The sequence below is a fragment of the Gorilla gorilla genome, chromosome 9, assembly GCF_029281585.2.
Source record: "Gorilla gorilla gorilla isolate KB3781 chromosome 9, NHGRI_mGorGor1-v2.1_pri, whole genome shotgun sequence".
In the NCBI taxonomy this organism is placed as follows: domain Eukaryota; kingdom Metazoa; phylum Chordata; class Mammalia; order Primates; family Hominidae; genus Gorilla; species Gorilla gorilla.
Window position 1 is genome coordinate 111377246 of NC_073233.2, and position 12841 is coordinate 111390086.

Consider the following 12841-nt stretch of genomic DNA (forward strand, 5'->3'; position numbering starts at 1 on the left):
TCAAGAAAAATCAGTCATTTCACCTCAATTTTGACCCTCTTGCACACTAAGCATCTTAAGAGCAGGAAGTATACGTTTCGTGTTTTTGTTTATGGCACTTGCTTTTACTGGAGCTCAACACACATTTATTGAGTCAGTGACTAAAAATTGTTTCCAGACAACTTAATCATCAGATTTGTCTCCCAATGATTTTAGATTGCTCCCAGAATCAAACCCATCCTTAAAGAATGAGTACATTTTCATCATTGAGGATAGTTGGAGAAGGCTTTCTTCAAAGGTTCTCATGGAAACTTGTAAAAGAAATTTCAAACATCTCAGCAAGGTTGACATCATTGGACTGCGCCTCCATGTGATCACTTTGAAGAAAACAAATCCTTTGGTTGTATAGTCCTTCAATCAAAAAATCTTTGGGGGCTGGGCACGGTGGCTCACGCCTGTAATCCCAGAACTTTGGGAGGCCGAGACGGGTGGATCACGAGGTCAGGAGATCGAGACCGTACTAGCTAACACGGTGAAACCCAGTCTCTACTAAAAATACAAGAACATTAGCCGGGTGTGGTGGCTGGCGCCTATAGTCCCAGCTACTCGGGAGGCTGAGGCAGGAGAATTGCTTGAACCCAGGAGGCAGAGGTTGCAGTGAGCCAAGATCATGCCACTGCACTCCAACCTGGGCGACAGGGCAAGACTCTGTCTCAAAAAAAAAAAAAAAAAAAAAAAAATATTTGGAAATTAAACGGATCTTAGAGATTGGCTGGGTTTCTGTTTTATTTTTACTTTACAGTCATGCCTTCCTAAATGCTCACAAGTCATGCCTTGTAAACTTAACATTTTAACTAGGAGAAAAATCAATTATCCAGAGAAAGTTTCATGGAAGAGGTGGACTTCATGCTGGACCATCAGGGAATCTATAAGGAGTGGACGTGTACCTACCAGGGTCCAAAAGCTCAAACCAGTCCACCTCAGTACATCTGCTACCATATATTAAGACTGCAAATTTCACACTGAAAAATAAATGTGCTCCAATAGTTAAGTTATCAATGGAAGGACAGGAAAAATAAACCAAATCTAAGGGGAGAGAAAAAGTAAGCTTACTGAGAACAACTGTATACCTACAGTGATATTTTCCATGTATGTAAACATGGCTATCAGCTATTTTTTTCAAAAATAAAGAGAAAAACAAGTATCAACCAAAATATTATGCGTAACCATTATAAATTCTGATTATACTGTGCCTAATTTTCCTTCCCCTTTTTTAGTTCCTGAACACCGTTTCCGAAGGGATTAAGGCAATAGAAACCTAATAAGATAAAAGCAGAGACAAGAAGGTGGAATGTGTTAAGAATCAACACAATAGATAGAAAGATGGTCTTCAATTTCTCCCTGTTTTCGAAAGTGTATTATTTATTGTTTAGCAAAGTAAGAATAAAGAATAAAACCATGTTTAAGTTTTATGGGAAAATTACAAAGTAATGAACATACCAACTTAAACCACATAGAAAAAAATAATGGAATCAAATTACAGCCTAAATGCAAAATTTGATTATTAAAGTCAGTGACACCTGACTTTTAGAAGTTAGCTTCGTTTCCATTTGAAATTAATCATTATTAAAATAGGAATTTATGCGAATGTAACTGATTCTACTAGCAATGGCGATATGCTTAACAATGGGGTGGCTGCTCACTGATTTTTTATTTAAAGATGCTTCCCTGCATGTAAAGCACAACTCTATGTTAGTTACTGCTGCTTGTCTCCCAGTGCCCATTCTCCCCTACCACCACAGTCAGAAAACTTATAATGTTTAATTGAACAAATGCATACTCAGAATAAAAACTGAAATTCCTTATCTCCCTTACATTCAAGGGTGGCCATGTGACTCATTCTGCCAAAGAATGTGAGCACAAATATCCTATGGCAGCTTCCAGGGTCATTCTTTATAGGATGTGGCCCATATACCATTTTCTTTCATCTTCATCTCCTCTACTCTGCTGCCTGCAACACTACCATCTTGGACCTCAGTCTCTGAGGACTTTGTCAAACAGATACCACCCTGGACTATTTAACTCTGAATTTCATTTATACAAGAGAGATTTTCCAACCTTAGATGGGGTGGATAAATGCCAGCTGGCTGGCGGTGTGGACAGACAAGATCTACAGCCCTCAGACAGTCCCTCCAAAGCCAAGGATGAGACCCAAATATTCCAACTGAGCTAGGAACCCTACGTTAGAGGCACTTTCAACCCATGCTCTCTAATACAAGTCCCACTTGGCAAGGGAAAGCAATAATTGTAAACAAAACGGTGTCTCCAGGAACACCGTGTGCACCTTTGGGATGGTACTTTTTACATGGAAGCCAGTCATTAACCTGCCTCCCTCCCAAAACACTTCCACCTTATAGATGGTCACAGGAGAGCTGCAAGTGTTTAAAGTACCACCAGGAGGTCATTTCTCCCTTAGACCATTTCAGAGATCTCTCCAAAATGAATCTACCCTTGGTTACTCGGTAGAGGTTCGCAAAATAACTGCTTCATTATTTATGTGCCCCTTGTGAGCAGCTTTCCCTGTAACTAAGTCATCCAATTCAAATAGATGGTAAGAAATTTGTTCTTGATTTCAGCTGAAGTGATCAATGACACCACCTCAACCCTGGAAGGCACTCAGTTCAGCTCCAACTCACTGTCTGTGGTTGTTTTGCTATATTTGTGATTCTGGGATAAGCATCTCTGAGATAAATTCTATTTGGTCTTAATATGATAATTTAGGCCGGGCGTGGTGGCTCACACCTGTAATCCTAGCACTTTGGAAGGCCAAGGCGGGCGGATCACGAGGTCAGGAGATTGAGACCATCCTGGCTAACATGGTGAAACCCTGTCTCTACTAAAAATACAAAAAATTAGCCAGGCGCAGTGGTGGGCGCCCGTGGTCCCAACTACTCGGGAGGCCGAGGAAGGAGAATGGTGTGAACCCAGGAGACAGAGCTTGCAGTGAGCCAAGATCGTGCCACTGCACTCCAGCCTGGGCAACAGAGCGAGACTCCGTCTCAAAAAAAAAAAAAAAAAAAAAGATAATTTAAAAAGAAAATGTTTATAACAAAATGTTAGAAAAAATATTTTGTACTATGTAATACAATATTACTATGTAATACAAATATTATATTTGTGAATATATGTATGTATGTAGTATGTATCTCAAATTAGAAAGTGGTACTTTAAAATATTAAATGTTCATTATTTCTGAGTAGAGAGATGATAGGTAATTTTTTATTTTGGGCAAATTTTTACACTTTTCAAATGCTGTAATGAGGATGTATTGCTTTTATAACCCAAACAAAACACTAGTTTTTAAAAATTAAAGTAAATATAAGCTTAAAGAGTCCATCAAAGTTAGCTTTTCACATTTCAAGACACTTCCCTTCAGAGTTTCTTTATTTGCAAACTTTTCAATGTATTTGTAGCTTGAATTGCTATTGAAGATGTTAATATACCTCAGCTCTTTGTAACTTCCAGTAAGGGTTTATTGGCATTTATACATAAGAGATATTTGATACAATTATCTTAGCCCCAAAAGCAAACATGGCACTTCTAACTTGGCACATAGCTGCAATCAGAAACGTTTGCAATTTCACAGTTTAATATCTATAATAATGAGGAAACTGGTGAGTCAGCTCTTATATTGAGGCAAGAACCCTAGACTTGGAGTTAGGTCAGCAGCCTGCCAGTCTTAAGCTAGGCCCATCACTTTTGCTGTTCCTTCTGCATTTAGTTTTGTTTATGTATAAAATGTGGATTATAATTCTCATTTCCAAGTGCGATTTGAAGATCAAATGAAATTTAAGGTAGTGTTATATCTTCTTCATGGGACTGATGCAAATTTAAAAGCTAAGATTTAAAAAAATTATAAATCACAATTTTGTATAAAATACTATTTAGAAATAAAAATTTAAGTTGAGGACTTTTAAATTACCATGTTCTCAAGCCTTACATTATCTAGTTTATGATTATGTTTCTAGTGTTAAAGATCCACTTTGTTTTCATAAGATGAACTACAGTTTATTCAAATAGCTGCCATTTGTAGAATTTTGTTCAAAATCAATACTCTGTATATGACCAATAATAATGATGACGGCTTATATAGTTCTTACTGCATGCTGACATTGGCATTGCTGCAAGCAACTGATAGGTAGATACATACATGTTTATCACCACTCACCTCGTTATGTCCATTCCATTGATGAGAAAACTAAGATTATGTAGCTAATAAATTGGCAAAGTGGCAAGAAAGAAAACTCTCTTTCAGCGCCCCCCACCAGGAAAGAGCAAAGCAAGCAAAACGGAATTCTCTAACATATATAATTTGGAAGTTAGTATGCTAAAAGGAATGAGCAGGATTATTCCAGAACCACAAGTTGATCAATTCTTCATCTTGACAAATATTTACTACAGCGGTGCTTCTGGCAAGAAGATAAAATGAATTGACAGTGCTAGTCAAAATACTTGTTACATTACATATTTTCATTGAAGAGTCACCTCTATAAAACTTAGGAAGAGAATATGGGGGAGGAATGCTTTGAATTGTGAACTTAGCTCTCAGAACTATCAACTTAGCTTCCTTCACCGCAAACACGCAGCGCTCTCTGCATGCACAGGACTATCCCAGGGGCCTTGAGGGCTCTCAGATACCCTCATTCTTCACTGTATTATTTATAAAGAACACTGTAAAATATTTCAAACAGACAGATATGTGTAGTGGATATATATACTATAAAGAGTAATATAATGAACACTTGTACCTAGCATGCCGCTGAAGAGAGCTTTACCAACAAATACTGTTTAAACTGCCTGATGTATTTTCAGTATCTCATTTCCCATTCTCCACCCAGAGGCAACCATTGCCCTGAATTTGGTTTGCTTAATTCCCATGGTTTGATGGTTATTTTTATGTGTCAACTCAACTGGGCTAATGGCTACCCAGATAGCTGGTAAAACATCATTTCTGGGTTTGTCTGTGAGGGCGCGTCTGGAAGAGATTTACATTTGAATCAGTAAACTGAATAAAGATCTGCCTCTACCAGCATGAGTGGGCCTCATTTAATTTGTTAAGGGTCCAAGCAGTACAGGAAGGCAGAGGGAGGGTGAATTTTCTCTTTGCTGGAGTTGGGCCATTCATCTTTTCCTGCCCTTGAACACTGGAGCTTCCTTGGTTCTCAGGCCTTCAAACTCCAGGACTTAAACCAGTCTGTTCTTCCTCTTCCCCTAGTTTTTGGCCTTGGACTGAATTATACCACTGGCTTTCCTGGTTCTCCAACTTGCAGATGGCATATTGTGGGACTTCTTGGGGTCCATAATGTCATGAGCCAATTCCCATAATAATCCTCTCTTACATCTCTCTCTCTCTCTCTCTCTCTCTCTCTCTCTCTCTATATATATATATATATATATATATATATATATATATATCCTATTGGTTCTGTTTCTCTAGAGAACCCTAATACACCTGGGGAGTGGGTTCTTCCTAGTTTTTCTGAATATGAATGAATCCCTAGACCATATTCTTCTACTTGACAAATATTTGCTTTTAATCTTAGACAGGCCCCATTGAGACAAGAATAATACAGGGTGTTTGTGCCTAGAATATTCTAGACAGCAGTTTCACATAACTAGCAAAAAGGAAACTGTTGAAATAGCTGCATAAGATAGGAACTAATAAGACCCTGAAAAACAGGATGTGGGTCAAGCTGGCTAAGACCAACTGGGCCCAACATGGCACTGGATTTAAGCTAGGTTTCACCTAGGACCTCATTATACACAAATTAACATACTCAACCACACACCCATCAGCACCATGACAGTTTCAGGAACACCCATATTTGGTGTAAAAATGTGTGACACCACAGCTCTGAGAAATCTTTACCTTCTTCCAGAAATCTTCATGAATATTCCATTCCTTGGTTAAAGCAACCCATAGACAGAAACCTCAAACCCCATTGTGCATGACTCAGTCTCCTGAGTACACCTACAATCCCCTTTCTTGAGTGTGTACTTTAACTTGGCAATAAATCTCCATACTTTCACCATTTTCTGACTAGTCCTTAAATTCCTTCTTGAGACAGTGTCAAGATCCTGGACACTGGCCAGGGTTGAGGTCCTACCAGCATCTTGGTACCTTGTCTAGCCCACTGGTATCACCATCATGTTTGTATGGTTTTTATTTTTATGTAAATTATGTCTTGCTGTACATATTTTATGACTTTTTTTCTGTATGAACATATGAATTGACCACAATTTATCCAATTTTCTCTTGATGAACATTTGAATTGTTCTAGTTTCTTACTACTACAAACTATGTGGCTGTAAACAGTAAGTTTCCTGACGTGCATTTACAAGACTTCCTGCAGGGGTCCCCAACTCGCAGACCATGGACACATACAGGTCTATTAGGAGCCGGGCTACACAGCAAGAGGTGAGCAGCAGGTGAGTGAGCATTACCAGCTGAGCTCTGCCCCCTGTCAGATCAGCTGCAACATTAGGTTCTCATAGGAGCATAAACCCTACTGTGAACTGCACCTCTGAGGGGTCTAGGTTGTGTGTTCCTTATGAGAATCTAATTCCTGATGATCTGAGGTGGAACAGTTTCATCTGAAAACCACCATTCCGTCCCCCACCCCTTAGCCCCAATCCATGGAAAAATTATCTTCCAGGAAACTGGTTCCTGGTGCCAAAAAGTTTGGGGACCACTGCTCTAGGGTATATACCTAGTAGTGGAATCCTGGAATCTCCTGTAAGAAAACTGTCAACTTACTTAGATTACAATAAAAATTTTCCATGTGGTTAAATGAGTTAACATATATAAAGTACTTGAAAGAGTACCTAGCACTGGTAAGCACTGTAATCATAACAAGATTTGAGTATGAACCAATTCATAGTCCCACCAACAGTTTATATGAGTTCTTATCATTCTGCATCCTCATCAATACTTATATTTCTGAAAATCTGGGGTATAAAATGGCATCACATTTAATTTGCATTTTCCCAATTAAAGATAAGCAATTTTTAATGTTTATTGTCCATTTGTGACTTTGTAACCACCCAATGGGTTCTTCCTGTCCACTGCACAGATGAAACCAATTCACTGTGACCATGGCATTGCAATAAAGAGTTAATTGACATGAAGCTGGACATGCCACATGGAAGATGGTATTATTAATCAAATTAGTCTCCCCCAAAATTCAAAGGCTAGGGTTTTTCAAGAATAGTTTGATAGGCCAGGGAGTCCACTTCTGGGTGGGGCCACAGGACTGATTTTGGGGTCCGGGTGGAGCCATTGTTCACTGGAAGTGTAAAATCCTGAAAAGACATCTCAAAAGGCCAATCTTAGGTCCCACAGTAACAATGTCATCTGTAGGAGTAATTGGGGAAGATACATATCTTGTGACCTCCAAAATAATGACTAGTGATTATTTATGTCTACAGCTTAGCAGAATTCAAGCTCCTCCTCTCTCTAAACTTGTCATCTTTCATCAGCTTTACAAAGGCAGTTTACTTTTGGGAAATGTCTATTATTTAAACTATAAACTAAATGTATCTTAAAGTTAGCTTGGCCTAAGCCCAGTGATGATTAAAGAAAGTTTGAAGGTTAAAGGCAAGATTGGGGTTGATTAGATCAGATCTCTTTCACTGTCATAATTTTCTCACTGTCATAATTTTTGCAAAGGTGGTTTTAATTTTTGTCTGTGAAGTGCTATTACCTTTTGCCCTATTTTTTCTGTTATCTTTTTCTGATTTTTAGGAATTAATCATCCTTATATATTTGTAGAGTAGTGCACTGTCAATTATATGTTTTATAAAATACACATTCCCAGTTTGGGGCTTGTCTTTTTTTATGTTGTCTTCTGATGAATAAAAGCTTTAAACTCAAATGCAGAATGTGCCAACCTTTCTGTGTGTTGGGAAAACACAACAAATTTCATTACGATATACATGTTTTTTCTTACAGATTTAAAGTTTTAGAATGATTCTAAAAAGAAACCTTAAGTCAGATAAAGCCACATGTAAATCTAAAATTCAGTTGCGTGTCATTTTTGATATCTGTAAAAGTTACACAGTCCAAGAAAATGAAAGAATGGACACAGGATTATTTGGTGCTGCTTCACTAGCTGGAGACCTCCACAACTGGCAATGTCCTTGCCCGGGCCTAGTTTGGCCCTGGGGTTGCCACTGGAAATACCCCACCCACTGAGCCCAACGGGCTGCCCTTGGCTTGCACTCCATCCCAGATCCTGCCCTCACCATGGGATTTGCACTCAGCCTCCAGCTAGGCTGGGTGTGCTGTGACCTGCTTCTGCTTTGGGTACCAACATCTGGATGAGGGGAATATGGTGGCTATCAAAAAACTTGGAGACACCAGCAACTCTGAAGCCCCAAAGCGGGTGTTACAGTGTGTTAACAGCTCTTTCAGTCCCACTGTCTGCAGCCTGATGAATGGGGGCATCTGGCGCCCAGTGGCTCCCTCTCCCATTGCTTGGCAAGTGGGAGAGACATGCTACAGGGTTACAGCTCTGTTCACACTCGCCATTCTGTGGGTCTCAAGTTCTTGTCCCATTTCTAAGAAGAATGAGGTTATCTGGCAGCTGGCAGGTGAGGAAGGCAAATAATTTTGAGTGATGAAACAGCTCTCAGTAGAAAGGGGGACCCAAGTTTGTCAGTTGTCTACCCGAAGTTGGGTATTCTCCTCTTCCCAAAGGTGAGCAGTCCCAAAGTGTGGCTGAGTTTGGGGCTTTTATGGGCTCAGAATGGGGGAGTGCATGCTGACTGGTTTGTGAGTATGCAAAAAAGGCTAAAAAAAAAAAGGCACCACTGAAAGATGGGCACAACAGTGTTGAAAACCAATTAGGGAAGGGTAGGTCTATGTAAAATAGGTGAAGGGTGGGGATCAATCAGAGGAAAGCATGCCAAATGGGAAGAGAACTTCTCAATCTGGTCTGTGGATTTATCCGAGACTTGTGGCTTGGTTTTCAGGCTTTAAACTGTCTTTGGCTTGAAGGTCAGGTTTCACTGGGGACCTTCATCAGAATGAAGAGTCCATTTTTGAGGGAAAACAAGTTTTTTCTTCCTACTCTCACATTCAGCACAGGACTCTTCTTTGGCCAGATGTGTCAGGGGGTTTTCTTCCCACACCAAGTAATTCTTTGTGGACATCAAATAGTTGTGCCCTATACTTTATTTCAATTCAATTCGATTCTGATACTGTCTACCTAGAGATAGTTACACGTTGTAACCTGTGCATCTGACTAACCTGCTATAAATTGGGGTTTCCATGACCCCCTCCTGCCCCTTGACCTTAATAATGTGCTAGGGTGGCTCCCAGAACTTGGGAACACTTTACTTATAATCACCAGTTTATTATAAAGGATACAGATGAACAGCCAGATGAAACGATGGATAAGTCAAGGTATGGGGGGAGGGTGCAGAGCTTCCCTGCCCTCTTTCTGGGCCACCCTCCCAGCACCTCCACGTGCTCAGCAACCTAAAGGCTTGCCAAATCATGTTGAAGAGTTTTTATAGAGCTTGTTTTTCAGTGCTGACCAACCCCCACTGGGTGGTGCTGAAAGTTTCAAGCCTCTAATCCTCCAATCACTGTCTTTCTAGTGACTGGATTCTTCCTGAGGCTATCTAGGAATGCCACCCTAAGTCATGTCATTAACATCAACTCCAGTGTGATCTGAAAGAAGCTCATTCTGAATAACAAAAGACATTCCTATCACTCAGGAAATTCTAAGGGTTTTAGGTACTTTGTGACAGGAACCTCAGACAAAGACCAAATATATTTCATATTATACTACACCATTAATTTCTGTTAAAGTAGAAAAACTCTAATGAGCTCTAAGCAGAATTTTAAATGCCAAGCAGGAAAATTCATACTGAAGGGGAGAAAATATAATTTCTTTTTCAACCCTCATAAATTCTTAGTTGAGACTCTCTCCTGAAAATTCAGATTAACAAAAGAAAAACCAGCAGAGGTTTACTGATGTGTGCTGTACACACGACATGGGAGAGGCCTCAGTTCAAAAGCGTCTCTCAAAGTTTAAGAGACTTGCTTAAATAGTATTTTAACAAAGAACCATAAATCCTATAAAAACAAAACAAAGGAGAATGCAGTTCCAGACTTGTAAAAGGTGGGAAAATGTGGGAAGGTAGTAAAATCTGTCCCAGTGTTAAAAAGTTTAGCCTAAAGCCACCTCTTTATGAAACTGCCATTGCAAAACTGTAACTGAGACAGTCAAAGAGATCTGACCTACCAGCTCCATCTTACTTCTAACTTTCAAGCTGTCCTTGTTCATTCCTGGGTGTAGGCTGAACTAACTTTGGGAGAAACTTAGTTTATAGTTTAAAATGTAACCTCCCAATGGGCTCACCTTGCCTGCTGCCTAGACAGAATTGATTTATCAAGACAGGGGAATTGCAATAAAGAAAGAGTAATTCATGCAGAGCTGGCTGTGCTGGAGACCGGAGTTTTATTATTACTCAAATCAGTCTTCCTGAGCATTCGGGGATCAGAGTTTTTAAAGATAATTTGGTGGGTAGGGGCTTGGTAAGTGAGGAGTGCTGTTTGATCAGGTTGAAGAAGGAATCACAGGGGGTCAAAGTTAGGTTCTCTTAATGTCTCCTGTTCCTGGGCATGATGGTGGAACTGTTTGGGCCAGATTACCGGTCTGGGTATCAGCTGATCCATCAAGTACAGGGTCTGCAAAATATCTCAAGCACTGATCTTAGGTTTTACAAAGGTGATGTTATCCTCAGGAGCAATTGAGGTGGTTCACACTCTTGGAGCTAGAGGCTGCATGACCCCTAAACCGTAATTTCCAACCTTGTAGCTAATTTGTTAGTCCTGCAAAGGCAGACTGGACCCCAGGTAAGAAGGGGGTCTTTTCGGGACTAAATTTGTTTCAGAGTCAAATGATGAACTGAATTCCTTCCCAAAGTTAGTTCGGCCTATGCCCAGGAATAAACAAGGACAGCTTAAGGGTTAGAAGTAAGATAGAGTCGGTTAGGTCTGATTTCTTTCATTGTCATAATTTCCTGAGTTACAATTTTGCAAAGTCGGTTTCAAAAATAAAGAAGACAACAGCCCTTTCCCATAACAAACCCCCTCTTGCCTGGGGACTAGACTGCCTTTGTGGAACAAAGTAGCCAAAAGATTAGAAATTATGGTTTAGGAGTCATGAAGCTGGAGGCTACAAGATTCTGATTGCACCACTCCCCACCCCTTCCTACCCCCCCAAATTGCTCCTGGGGATAAAAGCACTATTGTAAAACCGAAGATCAGTGCTTGAAATATTTTGCAGACCCTGCACTTCATGGATCAGCTGGCACCACCTAGATCATAAACTGGCTTATCTGATCCTGTGGCCCCCAGCCAGGAATTGACTCAGCACAAGAAGACAACTTTAACTTCCTATGATTTCATCTCTGACCCAACCAATCAGCACTCTCAACTCACTGGTCTTCCTTCACCTACCAAATTATCCTTAAAAACTGATCCCCAAATGCTCAGGGAGACTGATTTGAGTAATAGTAAAACTCTGGTCTCCTGCACAGCCAGCTCTGTATGAATTACGCTTTCTCTATTGCAATTCTCCTGTCTTGATAAATCGGCTGTCTAGGTAGTGGGCGAGGTAAACCCACTGGGTAGTTATAGTTACAAATTTTAGGTTTGGCCAAAAGGTTTCTCCCTACATAATAAACTGTTACCTAACTGGGTGAGGAAACAGATTGTAACCTACTGTTGTGCCAGTCACTAAGTTTTGTCCCATCAAAGGTGGCCAACTGTTCAAACCATTTTCATATAAGGCAAACATCTAGCTGTAACCAATCTGGTGATTTCTATATCTTACTTTTGAGGCAGGGTTTTACTGTGTCACTCAGGCTGGAGTGCAATGGCACATATTCGGCTCACTGCAGCCTCGACTTTCTGGGCTCAAGTGATCCTCCCACCTCAACCTGCCGAGTAGCTGGGACTGCTCGGTGTGAGCCACCATGCCTGGCCTTACTTTTGTTTTCCGTACATTCTTTTTCTGCTCATAAATCTTCCACTATGTGGATGCGCTGGAACCTCTCTGACCCTATTCTGGTTTGGGGGGATACCCAATTTGCAAATTTTTCATTGCTCAATTAAACTTTGCTGAATTTAATACGTCTAAGGTTTTTCTCTTATCACCAGATTCTTCTGGTGCCTGCTCATGCCTTCTCTGGGCCAATAAGCAAGTGTCATTTTCCAGTAAGGAAGGATTATATCCTGCTATTGCTACAGTAAGGCTGGGCTCCCTGCTAAACTCCACCCTCAAGCCTGGAACCTTGGCCCTAAGTGAAAACAGCTGACCCTGATACAGAAGGGCTGGGCTCCTGCCTAACTCCACCCTTCAGCCTGGAACCTTGGCCCTAACTGAAAACAACTGATCCCAGTTTTCCACCCAAATTATTGCCTTTTTGGCCTGCCATGCCCCTATCCTGTGCCCATAAAAAGACTTCAGCTAGCAGCTAATGCAAATGATTGGGGTTACCAGCTGCTGCGTGTCGGGGCTGCGTGCTGCTGAGCAGCTAGCAGAGAAGCAGCACTGAGTGTCAGAGAACACAGACATGGCTAACTTCACATCATGTGGCTTCAAGGAAAGATCACCTTCTTCCTGCACACCATCCCCTTTCCAACTCCCATCCCACTGAGAACCGTCACCCAATGAAATCCTCTGCATATACTACCCTTCAATCCGTTTGTGTGACCTAATTCTTCCTGGACGGCAGACAAGAACCTGAGTGCCGAGAGGGCAGGGGCTTGGATGCTGTGGGGCCT